The sequence below is a fragment of the Gopherus evgoodei genome, chromosome 10 (genome assembly GCF_007399415.2).
Source record: "Gopherus evgoodei ecotype Sinaloan lineage chromosome 10, rGopEvg1_v1.p, whole genome shotgun sequence".
Taxonomy (NCBI): Eukaryota; Metazoa; Chordata; order Testudines; family Testudinidae; genus Gopherus; species Gopherus evgoodei.
The window spans coordinates 9,321,728-9,338,502 of NC_044331.1; positions in this window are offsets into that span (position 1 = coordinate 9,321,728).

Below are 16,775 nucleotides of genomic sequence, written 5' to 3' on the forward strand. Positions count from 1 at the left end.
ACTTCACTCCCATGCAAGGCACCAAACATTACTGTTGGCTTTCAGCCTCAAATTGCTCCCTTAAGGCATCCCTAATCCTTGTAACCCTGTGCTGGGCCTCTCTAGTAGCCCTGCTCTCTGGCTGTGCAAATTCAGCATCCAGGCGTTGAAACTCGGAGGTCCATTCCTCACTGAAAGTTTCACCCTTCCCTTCACAAATATTACGGAGGGTACAGCACGCGGATATAACCGCAGGGATGCTGCTTTCCCCCAAGTCTAGCTTCCCATAAAGACATTTCTAGTGTCCCTTTAAACGGCCAAAAGCACACTCCACACTCATTCTGCACCGGCTCAGCCTGTAGTTGAACCGATCCTTGCTCCTGTCAAGCTTCCCTGTATACAGTTTCATGAGCCAAGGTATTAATGGGTAAGCAGGGTCTCCAAGGATCACAATGGGCATTTCGATGTCCCCTACTGTGATCTTGCGGTCTGGGAAAAAAGTCCCGGCCTGCAGCTTCCTGAACAGGCCACTGTTCCAAAAGATGCGTGCATCATGCACCTTTCCAGGTCAGCCTGTGTAAATGTCAATGAAACACCCCCGGTGATCCACAAGTGCCTGGAGAACCATAGAGAAATACCCCCTTCCGAGTTTCCAGAGCCCAAAGGCGGCGTTCCACGGTGCTGAGCATGTCCGTTACTGCCACAAGCAATTTATTGTCACACGCATCAGGCGAATCGATATCATCGTCGGACTATTCACTGTCACTTTGGAGCTGAAGGAATAGCTCAACTGCCAAACGTGATGTGCTAGCGACATTCATCAGCAAAGTCCTCAGCAGCTTGGGCTCCATTTCCCACGGAAATCGCTCTGCAGTCTCACAATGGCGCCAAACTGCTGGGATGTGAAGCGATGCACCACGGGGCGTTGGGACAGGAAGCGGAATGACCCGCACCCTTCCGTCCCCTTCCCACAACCCACGGCGCCAAAATGGGACGAGGTGCTCTGTGGGATAGCTGCCCATAATGCACTACTCCCAACAGTGCTGCAAATGTGGCCATGCTGCAGCGCTGATAGCTGTCAGTGTGGCCACAGTGCAGCCAGGGCCGGTTTTAGGAAGTGCGGGGCCCAATTCGAACATTTTCGGCGGGGCCCTGGCAGGGATGACTTAAAAAAAAAAGTGGGGAAAAAAAGCCTTTCATTTCTTTCATGTATTATTTACTTTCCATAACTATATAAATAATAAAATTATATATTATGTACATTGCATCATATATGCTGTTGATTGGTTATTAATGACTGCCATTTCACATGTGTGGGTCCCAGCTGCTCCCTGCCCCCTCATTGAAGCAGGTGTGCAGGGTTATTGCCCTGGGAACTGCAGGGCACAAGTGGACATGGGGCTGACTGCAGGCAGGGCAAGGGTGCAGGGGGTGTGTGGAGCGGGCTGGCTTCAGGCAGGGCCTGGAGGGGATGCAGCAGGGGTTGCCAGGGCTGGAGACAGAGGAGTGTGAGACTGGCTGGCTTCAGGCAGGGGGGTGCAGCAGGGGTTGGCTGGAGACAGGGCAGGGTATGCAGGGCTGGTGCAGGCAGCAGTGTGTGTGGGGCTGGCTGGCTTTAGGCAGGGCCACAGGGGTGTGTGGCAGGGGTTGACTGGAGACACAGTAGGGGGTTTGACAGGGACTGGCTGTGGGCACGGGGTGCAGAGCTGGCTGCAGGCAGGGGGAGCGGGGCTGGTGTGAGCAGGGCAGGGGGTACAGCAGAGGCAGCTGGAGCCCCAGCCCTTTAAATAGCCCCCAAGCTCCCTGCTATCCCAGGGCTTTGGGGGCTATTTAAAGGGCCCGGGGCTCCCCTGCTTCTACCCCGCCCTGGACCTTTTAAATAGCTGCGGAGCCCTGGGGAATGCATGGGGGTGGCGGGGCCCTGGCAGCTATTTAAAGGACCGGGGTGGCAGAGGCAGGCAGCTGGAGCCCTGACCCTTTAAATAGCCCCCAGAGCCCCTCACTACCTCAGGGCTCTGAAGGCTATTTAAAGGCCCGGAGCTCCAGCCAGGAGAGCAGGGCCGCGGGGCTTGCTGTGCTCCGGCCAGAGCTCCAGCCAGGAGAGCGGGGCTTGCCGCGCTCCGGCCAGAGCTCCAGCCAGGAGAGCGGGGCTTGCCGCGCTACAGCCGGGGCTCCAGCCAGGAGAGTGTGGCCTCAGGGCTTGCAGCGCTCCGGCCAGAGCTCCAGCCAGGGCTGCGGGGCTTGCCGCGCTCCGGCCGGGGCTCCAGCCGGGAGAGTGGGGCCGCGGGGCTTGCCGCGCTCCGGCCAGGGCTCCAGCCAGGAGAGCGGGGCTTGCTGCGCTCCGGCCGGGGCTCCAGCCGGGAGAGTGGGGCCGCGGGGCTTGCCGCGCTCCAGCCAGGGCTCCAGCCAGGAGAGCGGGGCCGCGGGGCTTGCCGCGCTCCAGTCCGGGCTCCAGCTGGGGCCACGGGGCTTGCCACGCTCCCGCCAGCGCTTCGCTCAAGGGAGCGGGACCACGGAAGACCCCATAGCAGATCGCAGCCAGGGACCTGGGGTAAGTTAAAAAAAAAAAAAAGTGTCTAAGGCGCAGGGCCCTCTTAAGCGCAGGGCCCGATTCCTGGGAATCGGGCGAATCGGCCTAAAGCGGACTCTGAGTGCAGCGCTGTCTCTACACAGCTGTACGAAGAGAGCTGTAACTCCCAGCGCTGCACATCTCCAAGTGTAGCCATACCCTAAGTGTCTCAATTTTAGGTGCCCAGCTGTAGACAACCATTTTCAGATATGCTGAGCTGCCACTCCCCCATTGACTTCAGCTGAAGTTTTTCTGAACATCAGGTCACAGATGTCCCAAGCCAGGCACCTGAAATGTGAGACACCCAAACTTAGAGGCCACTTTTGAAAAATGTCATCTAAGTGACTAGCTCAGAAGCATACAATGAATCTGCAGCAGACTTTGGAATAGAACAGCAGGAAACTTAACTCAGGCATCTGCCTACATCACAAATTGATCTTTCCTCTCTAGAAAAGATTGTCTTCCTGCATACGGTATTTGTGTTTTCCTTATATGCACTAAAAGCATGAGATTAAACAGATAGTTTTGTAGATGATTGTGGCCTTTGGATGTTCTACTGCAGCATAAACAATTGCACAGCTTTTTCTTAAAGAGGACTGTAAAATATATGGGTCTCAATATGTCTTGATACAGGAAAACGCTCTTTAACAAAGCCGTATAAAATGGTTATTCCAAAGAACCAAAGCCTAAAGTTGTAGCTAATGTTATTTTTCCCTATTAGTGATTTCATTTCGTTTTCTCCATGAGTTGTTTATAGCTTCTGCCAATATAATTTTTCCTCCATTTAAGAGGCACTTGCAAGTCCTACATCCACCTCTAGATGGGGCGTTTTCCTCAGGAGAGTATTAATTTTGGGGCTTTACATAAACATTTTCGGAGTGCAAGCTTAGGGGCAGGTTTGAAACGGTAGAAGTGGACAAGACCGAATGTGGGTTTCTCCTAATTGTAACAAAGGGATCTGAGATTAGCACAGTGCAAAAATTATGAATATTTGTTACTTCACAGACATAAAGCATGCTTAGGCTTGGAAAGATTCATTGTTATATTGGTAAATGTTAGTAAACGTCAGTTTCATCATACACACACACAAATGGATGAAAATATATTTCCACCGATGATAAAATTTTACAGAAAGGCAATGTAAAAAACCAAATCAAAATAATACAAAAAAGCAGCTGCAGAACTTCGATTTTGATTTAAGGATATTTCCTTTGTGTACTTTGGCATGTGGTGGTGACAATTTGTGTATTAATGGTTACAAAGCTTCAACTTTTTGAATCTCGGCAGCTACTGTCTTTAATAATTATTGTCTGACACCCCCCTTTGCCCGACCCTTCCATAATTTCCTACAGCTGTGAAAATTTAAATCAACTGTTTTAAAAAACAAAAACAAAAAAAGCTTAAAACCCATGATTTTATGTAGCCATGAAAACTAACTAGATAAAAATAAAAAAAATGTTTAAAAATAATCACTGACAGTATCCATCTAAATCATTTAAAAAAATGAATTCTGCCGAGCCTAAGCATGTTATAAGCTCCATGTGGTTGGAAGTGGGGTTGTTAGCATGCAGATAAAAGAATAATGTATCTGTTCCTTCCTATGTTTGTCTTTGCATTATACTAAAACAAAATCCATTTGTTTTCTAATGAAACAACCTTACCTTCCACTATTCTACTTGAATTTAAGTTGGGGAGGATGACGCAGACTTGAAGAGAGGAGGGAAAGATCAGTAACATTATAGCCCTGAAATGTTTGGTGCTCCTGTAGTGACTAACCAGAAGCATGGTATTTATCCTCTTTCTGTTTATATACGCATGTTCTGTGTCTAGAAACCTATGTAATTGTGTGGAGATCTGAAGGGAAAAACTTTTACTGGGTTCTTAGTTTTGCAAGTGTGTCACTTTCTCCAAAACAAGAAGTTCACTAACATTAATTTTTTTAATGAACCAGAAGGAAAGAAAGAACTCAATCTGCTTGGATGTGGATTGTTCTTTGCGGGCTGTCATTAGATTATTTCCATAGGGCATTCCAAATATTAATTTATTAAGACTCAGAACAGCTCTGTGAGCTGGGTAAAAGATATGTAAGGAGTGCTTTTTGCCCCATTGAAATTCACCATCCTCTAGGGTGGAACATGACAGCTGCTTTACTGCACAATAGTTAGGGGAGAAAGTGAAGAAAAATACAATATCCAATTCAAACAGAATTATTTAAACATATAGATGTAATTCCCCCAAATTGGAATTTAGACCCCAGAATAGAAAACCATATGCCTACAATAAGTGCCATTGGATTCAGAATGTTTTAATTCAGTAACTGAGAGTTAATTAGCTCACAGTTAATGCATGGGGGAATAAACTGGAGTCTGTTTGAGCTGATGTGGCCAGATTATATCTAGAAGTGCCTAGAAAGAGTCAAAATATTTTTGCAACTAATATTTTATGATGCATCTCTCTTAATTTCATTAGTCTGAAGCCAGAGCTATACAGAAGTGTGGCTTGAGGAAAGATTAGTCTCTGAGCAGTCTTGAAGCTTGTTATACTGTTGTTTGATTCTCTAATTTTCTGGGAACTTTGTGTTCAAATAAAGGATAATATTTTGTTATGGAAATCCAACTATCCTTACTTAATATACAATATACACCTTCCCTTTTAATATCAACATTTCTTTTGCATTAAAAGGTCAATATCAGATAGTTTAAAACCCAATATTTTGATTACTTTAAAAGGAAATAAAATTTTTTGCAACATCTTATGTTAATAGTTTTTATTTTCTTCCTGGAAATTGAAAGAAAGAGAATAGCATTCACCATTGTTCTAGTGCATGAGAACCATACGGCTAACTTGACTAGAAACAAAAGTCAATCTTTCTTCTGTCCAAGTTGAACATAATGTAAAAAGTAATCAAATAGAATAAATGGTGTAAAGTAAATTAGATTTTAAAAAGCCCACTAGTTTTTAATAATCTAAGATATTGTTAGCAACTTAGTTAAGGAAATTACTTGCATTCACTTCAATGGGGTCAGGATTTTCCCAATGATACCTCAGACTGAAGCTTTTAAAAAGTAAAAATGACCTTGTATAAAAGCAGCATTTCTAGTGCATTATAAATATTGTGTACCTCTTTTATTTTACATCTTAACTCAAATGCTAGCAGTGGAACTTGCATGCAAAAAAGGGTTATTTCCTCTAAAAGGTGTGAAGTATTGAGGTAGCCGTGTTAGTCTGTATCCACAAAAACAATAAGGAGTCTATTGGCACCTTAAAGACTAACAGATTTATTTGGGCATAAGCTTTTGTGAATAAAGAACCTCACTTCTTCAGAATCATGGAGTGAAAGTTACAGCTGCAGGCATTATATACTGACACATGAAGTGAAGGGAGTTACCTCACAAGTGGAGAACCAGTCTTGACAAGGCCGATTGGATCAGGGTGGATGTGGTCCACTCCCAATAATAGATGAGGAGGTGTCAATTCCAGGAGAGGCGAAGCTGCTTTTGTAATGAGCCAGCCACTCCCAGTCCCTGTTCAAGCCCAAATTAATGGTGTTAAATTTGCAAATGAATCTTAGTTCTGCTGTTTCTCTTTGAAGTCTGTTTCTGAAGTTTTTTTGTTCAAAAATAGTTACTTTTAAATCTGTTATAGAATGTCCAGAGAGATTGAAATGTTCATCTACTGGCTTTTGTATGTTACCATTCCTGATGTCTGATTGGTGTCCTTTTATTCTTTTACGTAGGGACTGTCCGGTTTGGCCAATGTACATGGCAGAGGGACATTGCTGGCACATGATGGCATATATCACATTAGTAGACATGCAGGTGAATAAGCCCTTGATGGTGTGGCTGATGTGGCTGGGTCCTCTGATGGTGTTGCTAGAATAGGTTCAGGGACAGGGTAGGCAATGAGGTTTGCTACAGGGATTGGTTCCTGGGTTGGTGTTTCCATGGTGTGGTGTGTAGTTGCTGGTGAGTATTTACTTCAGGTTTGGGGGCTGTCTGTAAATGAGGACTGCCCTGCCTCCCAAGGTCTGTGAGAGTAAGGGATCGTTTTGGGCTTGAATAGGGACTGGGAGTGGCTGGTTCATTACAAAAGCAGCTTTGCCTCTCCTGGAATTGACACCTCCTCGTCTATTATTGGGAGTGAACTACATCCACCCTGATCGATTTGTCCCTGTCAGCGCTGATTCTCCACTTGTGAGGTAACTCCCTTCTCTTCATGTGTCCTTATATAATGCCCGCAGCTGTAACATTCACTCCATGCATCTAAAGAAGTGAGGTTTTTACCCATGAAAGCTTATGCCCAAATAAACCTGTTAGTCTTTAAGGTGCCACCAGACTCCGTGTTGTTCCCCTAAAAGGCTATTCTGAAGTTTATCACTGACTCTAAGGCTACAATTGCAATTCCCTATTGTATAAAACACTTTTAAGGTATAAACAGTCTTGTTACATGTACTTAAATATCTTGGTTTCTCTGGCAGCAGCTCTGAAAAAAAGGAGAGTGATTATAGTGCGGAATGTTTCACTGTGGTATGTAAAATTTCACACTCCTGTCCCAGGTTCTGTACAAAAGGGTGGCCACTGTAACGTAGTCTTTCATGTGGGTTTCTCAGAGTGTTGCTAGAGGTTTTCATTTAGCTTTCTACTGTTAGATTTTTTTTTCTTATTCTTGATTGCTAAGAGCCATACAGAACAAGGGGCCCATTAAAGGCTGTCTTTCAGAAATACAGGCATCTTTCAAGCTAAAGGCCTGTCTATATTTGTTTAGAATCTTGACAGTTGTAACCGTGTTTAAGCAGGGTAGCTGTTAGCAGGATTCTCATCTACTGTGATGTTTTCCTTGATTAGTGGGCTTGTGATTTTATTCTGGAGACATGCACTAGTTTAAACTGTGCTGTAGATTCTGTCCTACATGTTCCATGGCATAGTTTACAGACGTCTCTACACTGGCCAAAGAAATCATCCAAAGCACTGCCCTTTCCAAACAGGGAATAACGCTAGCTAGAATTTGTTGCAGTTCTAAAAAGGACCTAGCTCCAGCCCAACACCCATGCAGCAGGAGAGTGTAAGGTAAGAAGCCAGTAGGAAGGGTCATAAAGAGTACTAACTTCTCTGGTGGATCAGGGCAGGGGCATGTAGCTTCCCTTCTTTCATGGAAGCCCCTCTCCAGTGTCCAGGCTCTGCCTAATGGGTGGATGAGACAGGCCCTAGCTTGCAATGCTCCTTCTTGATCCAAGCAGCCTATACTGGACCTGCAGGTTAAAAATGAGATTGGTTCATGCCTGCTCTTTGTGCAGCTTGCAGGTTCCTACTAAGCTGCCCAGGTGGTATGGCCCAGCTCAGGTACTTGTGCAGTGCTGGCAACAGAATCCCTAGAATGCAGAAGCCTCCATGTCGAGCTGCCCTACCCTGCCCTGGAATTGCCTGACATGCTTTACTCCCTCATTGCCAAATCTGAAGGACCCTCATTGTTAGGGCTGGGAGATCTGATGTTCCTCTCTTAGCCCACGTCCAGACTAACCCGCGGCATCGGCGGGTTAAAATCGATTGCTCGGGGATCGATATATCGCGTCTAGTCTGGACGCGATGTATCGATCCCCGAGCGTGCTTACATCGATTCCGGAACTCCATCAACCCGAACGGAGTTCCGGAATCGACACGGAGAGCCGTGGACATCGATGCCGCGCCGTCCAGACGGGTGAGTACCTCGATTTTAGAAATTTGACTTCAGCTACGTTATTCCCGTAGCTGAAGTTGCGTATCTAAAATCGATTTTAATACCTAGTCTGGACGTGGCCTAAGGATGTTGCTGCTCTAGAGTATCATACAGTTGGTACAGGGAAAATGTTGCTTCTTGATATTACATGGGGCACCAGTCGGATGACAAGACCCCAGTAGTGCGAGAGTGCACTGGCTAGAGCCAGGAGGAAGGCAGAGCATTTGTTTTCCACTGCCCATGGCACTCTGTCAAAGAAAGCACAGCCACATTGTTTACTGGAGTAAGTCTCAGCACTCAAGCAGCTCAGGCTTAACCCAATAGGTGGCAGTGGCTGTTAAGAGCTCAGGAGAACTGCACCTGTTTAGTACAGCGAAAGAGTAAAGAAGTGATCTGAGTTATGGGAAATGACTGAAAACACACCGGAGTTGGTGCGAATCACATTTTCACAGCACTGAGACTGAATTTTAAAAACAATCCTCAAAGCCTATGGCCCAAGAACCTTGGTGACCAGGGCTTGATTTTGTAATGTGGTTCTAAATATTCTAAGACAGTTGGAGGCTTGGTCAACTTTTCAGGGTTTGTTTTTCTTTTCTGTTCATCCTAGTTCTCCATTGTCTGCAGTGCTAAGGAAAAGGCCTGCTCACCTGCATATGCATCTCCTCTGATGGTAGGCTTCATGTCTTGTTTGCCTCTGTCCATGAGATCTTTTGGCAAAGATCAAGAGTTTAACATCTATTATTTAGGGGTGAGGGTGGAGAAAGAATCATTCCTGCCCTTGAACAGAAGAAAAATTGATGAACTATCAGGCCTTGACCATCTCAAGGAGGGGTGTAGTTAGTTAATGGAATGACGCAGCTACGAGGACAGACTAAGGAGGAACACAAAGAGGGGCATGCTCCATGCCACCAGCCCTTGCATAGCCAAACGACTGACAAGCAGTTGTTTTCTGACCTATTCTTTCAGTAGCACATTCCTCAAGAAGGCCTTTGCAGCCCATATTGTTCTGGGGGGAAGGGGGGAAGTCTCCCCAGGCAGGGTTAGCTGCCATGGGGGGCAGGGGGGAGAGGGGTTAGCTGTCGCGGGGGGGGGGGGTTAGCTGCTGCGGGGGGGGCTCCCCGGGTGGGGGGCTGAGTTAGCTGCTGTGGGGGGGGTTAGCTGGGGGAGGGGGTGCAAGGTGGAAGTTTCGCCTAGGGCGCAAAACTTCCTTGCACCAGCCCTGCTCACTGGGAGCACACCAGTCCTTTTCACACGGAAGATGTGTGTCAAGTTTCTTCCTCTGGAAAGAAATGAATTTTCCTAGCCATATATTTATTGCCAGCTTTTTAAAGTGTGGTGACTGGAGTGACTGTCTAGGGGATGTTGAGTAAGGACTATTTTCACTATTGTAAAAAGCCCGAGCAACAGAGCTTCAGAGGGCAATGATAAATGTTCCTTCCTCTTCGCCGCCAACGTATTTTTATTAATGGATTGAGCTAAGTGAGTTTAATCTATTATAACAATTTTTTTCTTTTAATACTAAGGCTGTGATTCAGGACAGTATTTAAGTTTGTGCTTAACTTTATGCATGTGCTTAAGTATTGCCCTGAGTTGGGATGCTTACCTGAATTAAGAGTACAGGGCATTTGTCTTGCTAGAAGCCTTCAGTGGAAAATTAGCAATGGGAACGTCTTCCAGATAGCTACTTTTTAATCATTGTTTTATTAACTGCAATCAACTCCAAAGTACAAATAACTCAATAATCTAGAATAAAGCCTCCAAATTAAATTGTATTATGCAGTTTCTATCGATCTAATTCCGTTCTCATGATGTGCTTTATGTTCACTCCTAGTAATGTATCTGCCCTGTTTTTCTTTACCTAGCTCTCACTGTGCCTAGCCCTGGTTGAGTAATTGAAAGATGGGCCTTGTTATGATGCAAGACTGGGATTGTCATTGTAAATACAATTTCATTAAGGTTGACCAAGTCAACCAAAACCGGAATAGAAAGTTCGAGGATTGGCCCATGGGCATATGGTCTAAGATTCTGCTTCTTAGGGAAAGTAACAAACTGACCACTATTTTGCCTTCTCAGTTTTCAAGTCCTGTTTGCAGCTTGATGACCTGGAACCAATGACTCCCATGTTAAGGTCATCATAAAAGTGTAAAATCACCAGTGATCCTCAGTTTTCCCTTATAATCTGAACCTATTATGGGTATGTGTGTGGGAGCAGGCGGCGTGGTTTGTCGCATTAGAAGTCAAAGTGTGACCACCAGATCTTTGGAGCCTACTTCTCCTTCTCAGGAGCTTGGAGATCAGCCAGCTTAGCTGACACAGACTGCAGTCCTGCTGAGCTGCACAGGGTGCTGCACCAACAAAGGAAAAGAGTGCTGAACCCCACCTTCAAATGATGTGCATGCTTGAAAATCACGTCTCTGGCCAGACTGATGGACGGCTGGACTGGAGGGTGACGTGCCGTGTAGACATTAATATTTTTTAACATAAATGCAGCTGCTCTAAAGGGGTAAAAACACAGCCATCCTCGATCTTGTAACACAGAAGTCTGCTGCAGATGGTTCCCACGCTTCCTTGTGGTGTAAATCAAGCCAGTTCTCAGTTTAGCAGGGGATAGAAATGGTCAGTACTGGGATGGGGTTCCCAGAGGGGATGCATGGAATGGTGCCTGTGATTTGGTTGGTGACACTGTTACTACTGAATCTCAATTAAGTCAGTGCCTGGAAATGATGTGCTGTCTCAGATGAGATGGGAAAGTGAGGTCATTAAAGCTGCCATGTCCCTGTGTACAAGAGCAGGGCTGTGGGGTTTGGTTCACAAAGGTGTTGTGAAGCTAAACCATGAGGATGCATTCACGGCTCCTGAGCTTTGCTCAGGGTTTCTGGTTCATATGAACTGGGAAAAATCAAGGGAACCTGGTGAAACATGCTGGTCTCAGAATGAAAGCAGACTGTTATACAAATGCATCACATAGCCTTGTCCCCAAGAGATCGCAATATCCCCCATTTCCTGGTGTCTTCTTCTCCTGGGCAGGTGTTCTGCAATCTTGTAGCTTTCCAAATATCTTTGTCTAGCCTAATGCTACATCTGTCATGTTTAGCAAGAAGGGCTGCTGCTCAGTCCCCATGGAAACCATTTCAAGGAGGCTTCTAGCTTGTGTAGCATTGCTACGCTGTTTAAAACAGCTACTGTGTTCCACCTTGCATTTCAGTCCCAAACCACCCAAGGTTGTTGTGGGACTTAGTTCACTAATGTTTGAAAAGCACACTGAGGTCCTGGAAGAAGGTTCTAGAGAAGAGCAAAGTGTTATTACTTCTGATTAACTGCTTCCTTTTTGCACTGTTATTCACAGCTCCTTTTGCTTGTGATGCCTGGTGGAAAGTAGCTGTATTCCAGAGTTACTGACCCTGTGCAAATGCATCTGAGACTCCAGAAAGTCAGCTTGACACTGGAGAGAAGTTTGATCATAACTTCGGAAACAAGCGCCAGACAAAGAGCAGGTTCAGGCAAGTTCAAGAGTCTGATTTATACTGACAAAATCCAGAGAATTCCGAGTGAAGGACAGCACTATGTCCTTAACCCACATTGGTGTGTACGTAGAGCAGTACAAAGGGTAATAATGACTTATGCTTCATTGAGTCCTTGAAGTACTTGGCACAAGAGGGTGAACTGAAGACCAATTGTCAGCTCTAAAGCCAGGGTCCATATTATTAACTCTGAGGTCCAACTGCATCTGCACCTACTTTTTGAGTACTTTGATTTCATGTTTGCATGTACATATTCCAGCCCAGCCATACATCTAACCATGTGTACATCTCAGGGAGGACATGTGCATGCAAAAACCGGTGTCCAGATGCCAATGTGCTACATGCAGAATCAATACACAGATACACATGGACATCTGAACTGAAAATAAAAACCTTGTATTTCTTATGCTTGAGCTCCACTTGATCAGGAATGAAAGAACATGCTGCACTTCCAAACCACTGTTGCTACCAACTGCTCTCCAGACTTAGTTAACGAGCAGAGTCCTCCACAGGGAGGCCCAGATTTGCTGGGACAACTTCAGCACTAGAAACAACAGGTACAACTCTATTGAGTTCAACACAGCTATACCTACTTTCATCATTTATGAATCTAGGCTATTGTATGCATCATGCACAGCAACTGAGATTAGAATTGGACCCTGTGTGGCCAAATTCTGCTCCCAATTTACTTGGTATAAATCCAGATGTGCTCCAGAGACTACTGGTGTTTCCAAGATCAGGGGTCAGTCCAGTATCTTTACAGAATAAAATACACACACATTTTTCTATGATACAAATATATTTTGTTCCCTTAAGTAATATACTAAGGTCTGAGGAATCCCTACATGTGCCCCACATCTTTAAAACATATTGAGCTATCCAGCCCTGTCAAGACAATTAAGCCAACTGGCATTTGCGTATGACTGTAGTGCTCAATAGATGTTCCTGGAAGCATGGAATGTGCTCCCATTCCCATCCTCCTCCATCTGCACCAGTATCTGTGGGACCTCCCAGGATGGCCAGCCTACCAAGACATAATAGGGACTTGATTGCCTTTGCAGCCTGTCCCCTTTGGAGAAAGAATCTGCAGCTGCTTCCATGGTTCCTCTTACAGCCTGCAGGCTGGGTCCTTTGTTCAGAACTGGCTGTTTGTGTTAGCTCCAGCTCTGATTTTTGGACATTATTAATTTCTGAGTGTACCCAACTTACCCCCCAAGGTACTGGTTAACAAACACAGGTTAAGTCTCATGGTGAAACAGGGTCACTTCACCTCTTCTCCACTTTCGAACAACAGTGCTTGATTACCCATCTATTTCAAGAATCAGATTTTTTTTAAGGTCATGCTGGTCTTACCTCAACTCATTTTATAGGCCTCATCTCTCTCCTTACCCATCACCAGCAACCCCCTTGTGCAATCTCACCACGCAAGGTACAAGAATCTTCTCCTCTGCAATGCCTTCTGTCTAAAACAGCCTTCCTATATCCTTCCACCTCATCTATTCTCTTCCCCTGTTTAAATTGCTGCCATGCCCATTTCTCTTGAATCCTCTCTCCCTCTCTGCTGGGAATCAGAATGTTATGGGACACAAGTTCCTGTGGAAGATGCTAAACAAACAGGAAGTTGTGCTGTACTGTACAATTTCTTCACTGACTCATAACTCCCTCAGAATGACTCTATGCCATTCACACTTAGTCAGCCACCCGCTTCTACCTAGATAGTTAGTTTAACTCCTTGGTAAGGTCTTTGATGATCTTTGTTTGTCTCTTTATTTTATTATTTATTTATCTTTTTCCATTCACTTTTCTAACCCATCCTCTACAATCTAATTCAGGGCACCCCATCAGTCAAGGATACATGCTTATTCTGTAACGAGCACAAACAAAAGCAAAGGAAAATACTGACTGCAGCAGCTTTGGCTATACAAAAACTAAAAAGCATAACTGCATTCTCTCTCCCTTTCTCCAGTTCAGCAACATGCAAATTACTTTGTCATTGTGGAGAAACAAATAAGGCTTCATTATCGTTACCATTCTGATGGGAGTAAACAAGCTTATTTACAGTTGAGCACTGCTGAAGAATAAAGGCATAGAGAAAAGTTCATGGTAGGTGGCCCTGCCTTTTTCATTAGGGACAGCTTTTTAGAAAATCACTGTGAACTGAGGGAGACAGTCTGCTATTCAGGCAAGCCCGGGTTAATGAAAGTACGGTGTGTGCTTGTTAAAGGAGGACTTCGACACTTGTAATCATGGGTGGTCACATTTTTATTTCATGATATGTATCTTTATTCTCTCCAGCATTCCCTCTTAACTCTTCTCTTTCCCCCTTCCCCCACCACTTATTCAATGAATAATTAAGTCCTGCACAATGAAATCTGATACCAGGTTCAAGACCAGCTAAACCCACTTGACATGTGATTTTTGTTTTTAAACCATCCTTGCATTAGTAACACTGGGATACTGCAAAGCCCTGGGAGCTCAAAGTCAAAAGGGGCCCCAAAGGTTTAATCACAGGAGCTAAACAAAAATACAGGACAACGGCAAACTCTCTTGCAGTTAGGGAGGAAGAGCCTGTGAATCTGAGCTCCTGCCTCTCTTTCAAAGCACCAGTTTGACAGAGAGGACTGGAACAGGGGCTCCTTGGAGTGAAGGTCTGATTCTGTTCTCACACACACCAGTGTGACTCAGAAGAAACTCCCTGAAGTCAATGGAGTTACTGGAGTAAAAGGAGGCTCAGACCCAGTGTGCTTATCTCACAGATGCAGCAGAGTCCAGAGCCAAGTACAGTTGATCCTATCTATCTATCTGTCCATGGTTGGACCTGGATACAAACATCCTGGACTTTGAACATATTCAAATCACATCCAAACTTCCCAACTGGCTCTTATCTCTGTAATGAGGCCAAACCAAAATCTTAGCTCTTGAATCCTGGGGAAGTTTGAAGCCAGATCCTTAACATTCCATCCCCTCTAGCGAGAGTTTAGAGACGCTCAGAGGCACACACACACACACACATATGTTTATCAGCTTCTTGGATACTTTTTACCAGTACAATAAGCAACAAATTAGTCCAATGATCACACTTAGGTTTGTGCTGTTGCCCTGCTAAGCAGGGATCTTCGAAGGCACCTGAGGCAGCTGACCACCGACCTCCCACTGAGTTACAAAGAAATTGGGCTCCATTAGGTCCCTTTGACTAGCTCCGCTCTCAACCTGACAGTATGCCTAGCATCTGACATCCTGTTTTGTGACCTACCTAGCTACTGCTTGTTTTCTTCTTTTAAAAAATATTGAATGTGGATTTCATAGGCGCCTTGTTCATGGGCAACATTTATTGATTACATTTAGGAACATAAAAACCTGAACGTTTCCTGAAGAAAACTCTATTGCAAACAGGAGGAAAGCTCTACATGAGTGGACCCCATGTCAGCAGGTCATCTCCATCACCTCAAGAAAGGATGGAGGGTTAGGAACGTGCCTGAGGCAAAGCTTTGTGTGACAACATTACTCAGCTGCAAATTATTTCTTCCCTTTCTCCTCTCTGTCTGAGATGCTGGTGCTAAAGCTGCCCAAAGCTTAGCCTCAGGCACTTATCTATCCCCATCAGTCCTTAATGGACGGACAAAGGCCTGCTCAGGAGTGCGTTCTCTCTGGAATCACAGCTGAGGTGTGTGTTGTCAAACAGGAGCCGCCCCCCCACCCCGCCTGATGGTGTTCTGCAGGAGTCTTTCCAGATCTGCGCACTCTTAGCAGGGCAACTTTAAGGGTACATTAATTTCCACCAACATTCTGGATCCGCCACAGCTTTGGAGTGCCTCTCTAGGCAGACTCCCCCTCCTGCTCTAGGTCTCTAACCCGTGCCAATGGGATCTCCCCTTCCAGCCCCACCAGGTGGGATCTTGTCTTCTTCCCACCTGAGAAGGCCCAAATCAGTCAGGAACCTTCAGCCTCGCAGTCAGCAGAGTCCCCTGCAAGGTCCTGATCCTGAAGATCCTGCCTTAGAACCAGCCCTGATCCTGCTGAAGATAACATGACCACCTTTTCAAAAGCGGGACACACATAGGAGTCCTGCCCCCTGCTCCTCTGCTTCCCCTGAGGCCCTGCCCCCTGGCCAGGCCAGAAGCCAGAGCTGGGTCACGGTAAGAGACACCCAGGGAGCCCAAGCTGCTGTGGGGAGCCCTGGAACCTGCACAGCTCCAGGCTGATGTCCCCACCCCTGCAACCTGAGGGGAAGAGGAGGAGTAGGGGCAGGGCCTCATGCCAAGGAGGGGTAATGCCCCACTCAATGCACCTGCACTGGGAAGAAGCTGGCACTGCCCCTGAGCGCTGGGCAAGTGTGGAACGGCACCACAGGGAATCTGGGACAGATGCTGTCCCGGCGTCATTCAATCCAGCATCAGGACTTGAACTCTGCTTTTCGGGACTGTCCTGCCCAGTTCGGGATAGGTGGTCACTCTAATTGAAATAGGTGGCAAAACTCCGACTGATTTCAGTGCTTCCCAGTCCTTGTACCAGACCCCTAACGAGTCTGCTCAGAACCTTGCAGGGCCAGGCCTGTGCAGGCTGTGAAAAGCATGACACCATTCCTGCTGCTGTGAACCACAGCCAAACAGCTGAATCCCCTGCCCCTGATAGCGCCTTGACCGCCCAATGTGCCAGGCCTAACTCAGCCATATTGTTTGACAGATTTAATGCCATTTACCCACCAAAACCAGGTAGCACATCCAACATCTGGACCCGTAGGGGGGTCAGGGAAACTACAGGAGGTGCATGCAATGTTTCAGCTAAGGAAAAATTTGAATGTCAGCAAAGGGAGAGGCCTTTCTTAGTGGGACTAAAGCTCCTGGTGGTCCTGCTTTAACCTTCATTTAAGAAGGGGTACTAATTATTTCCACAGACTCCAAATGTTATAATAAGAGGGTGAATGCCAGAATTTCAAATCCGGGGCAACCTGAGCCTCAGCATATTAGAGGTTCCAGTGAGGAAAACGGAGATAC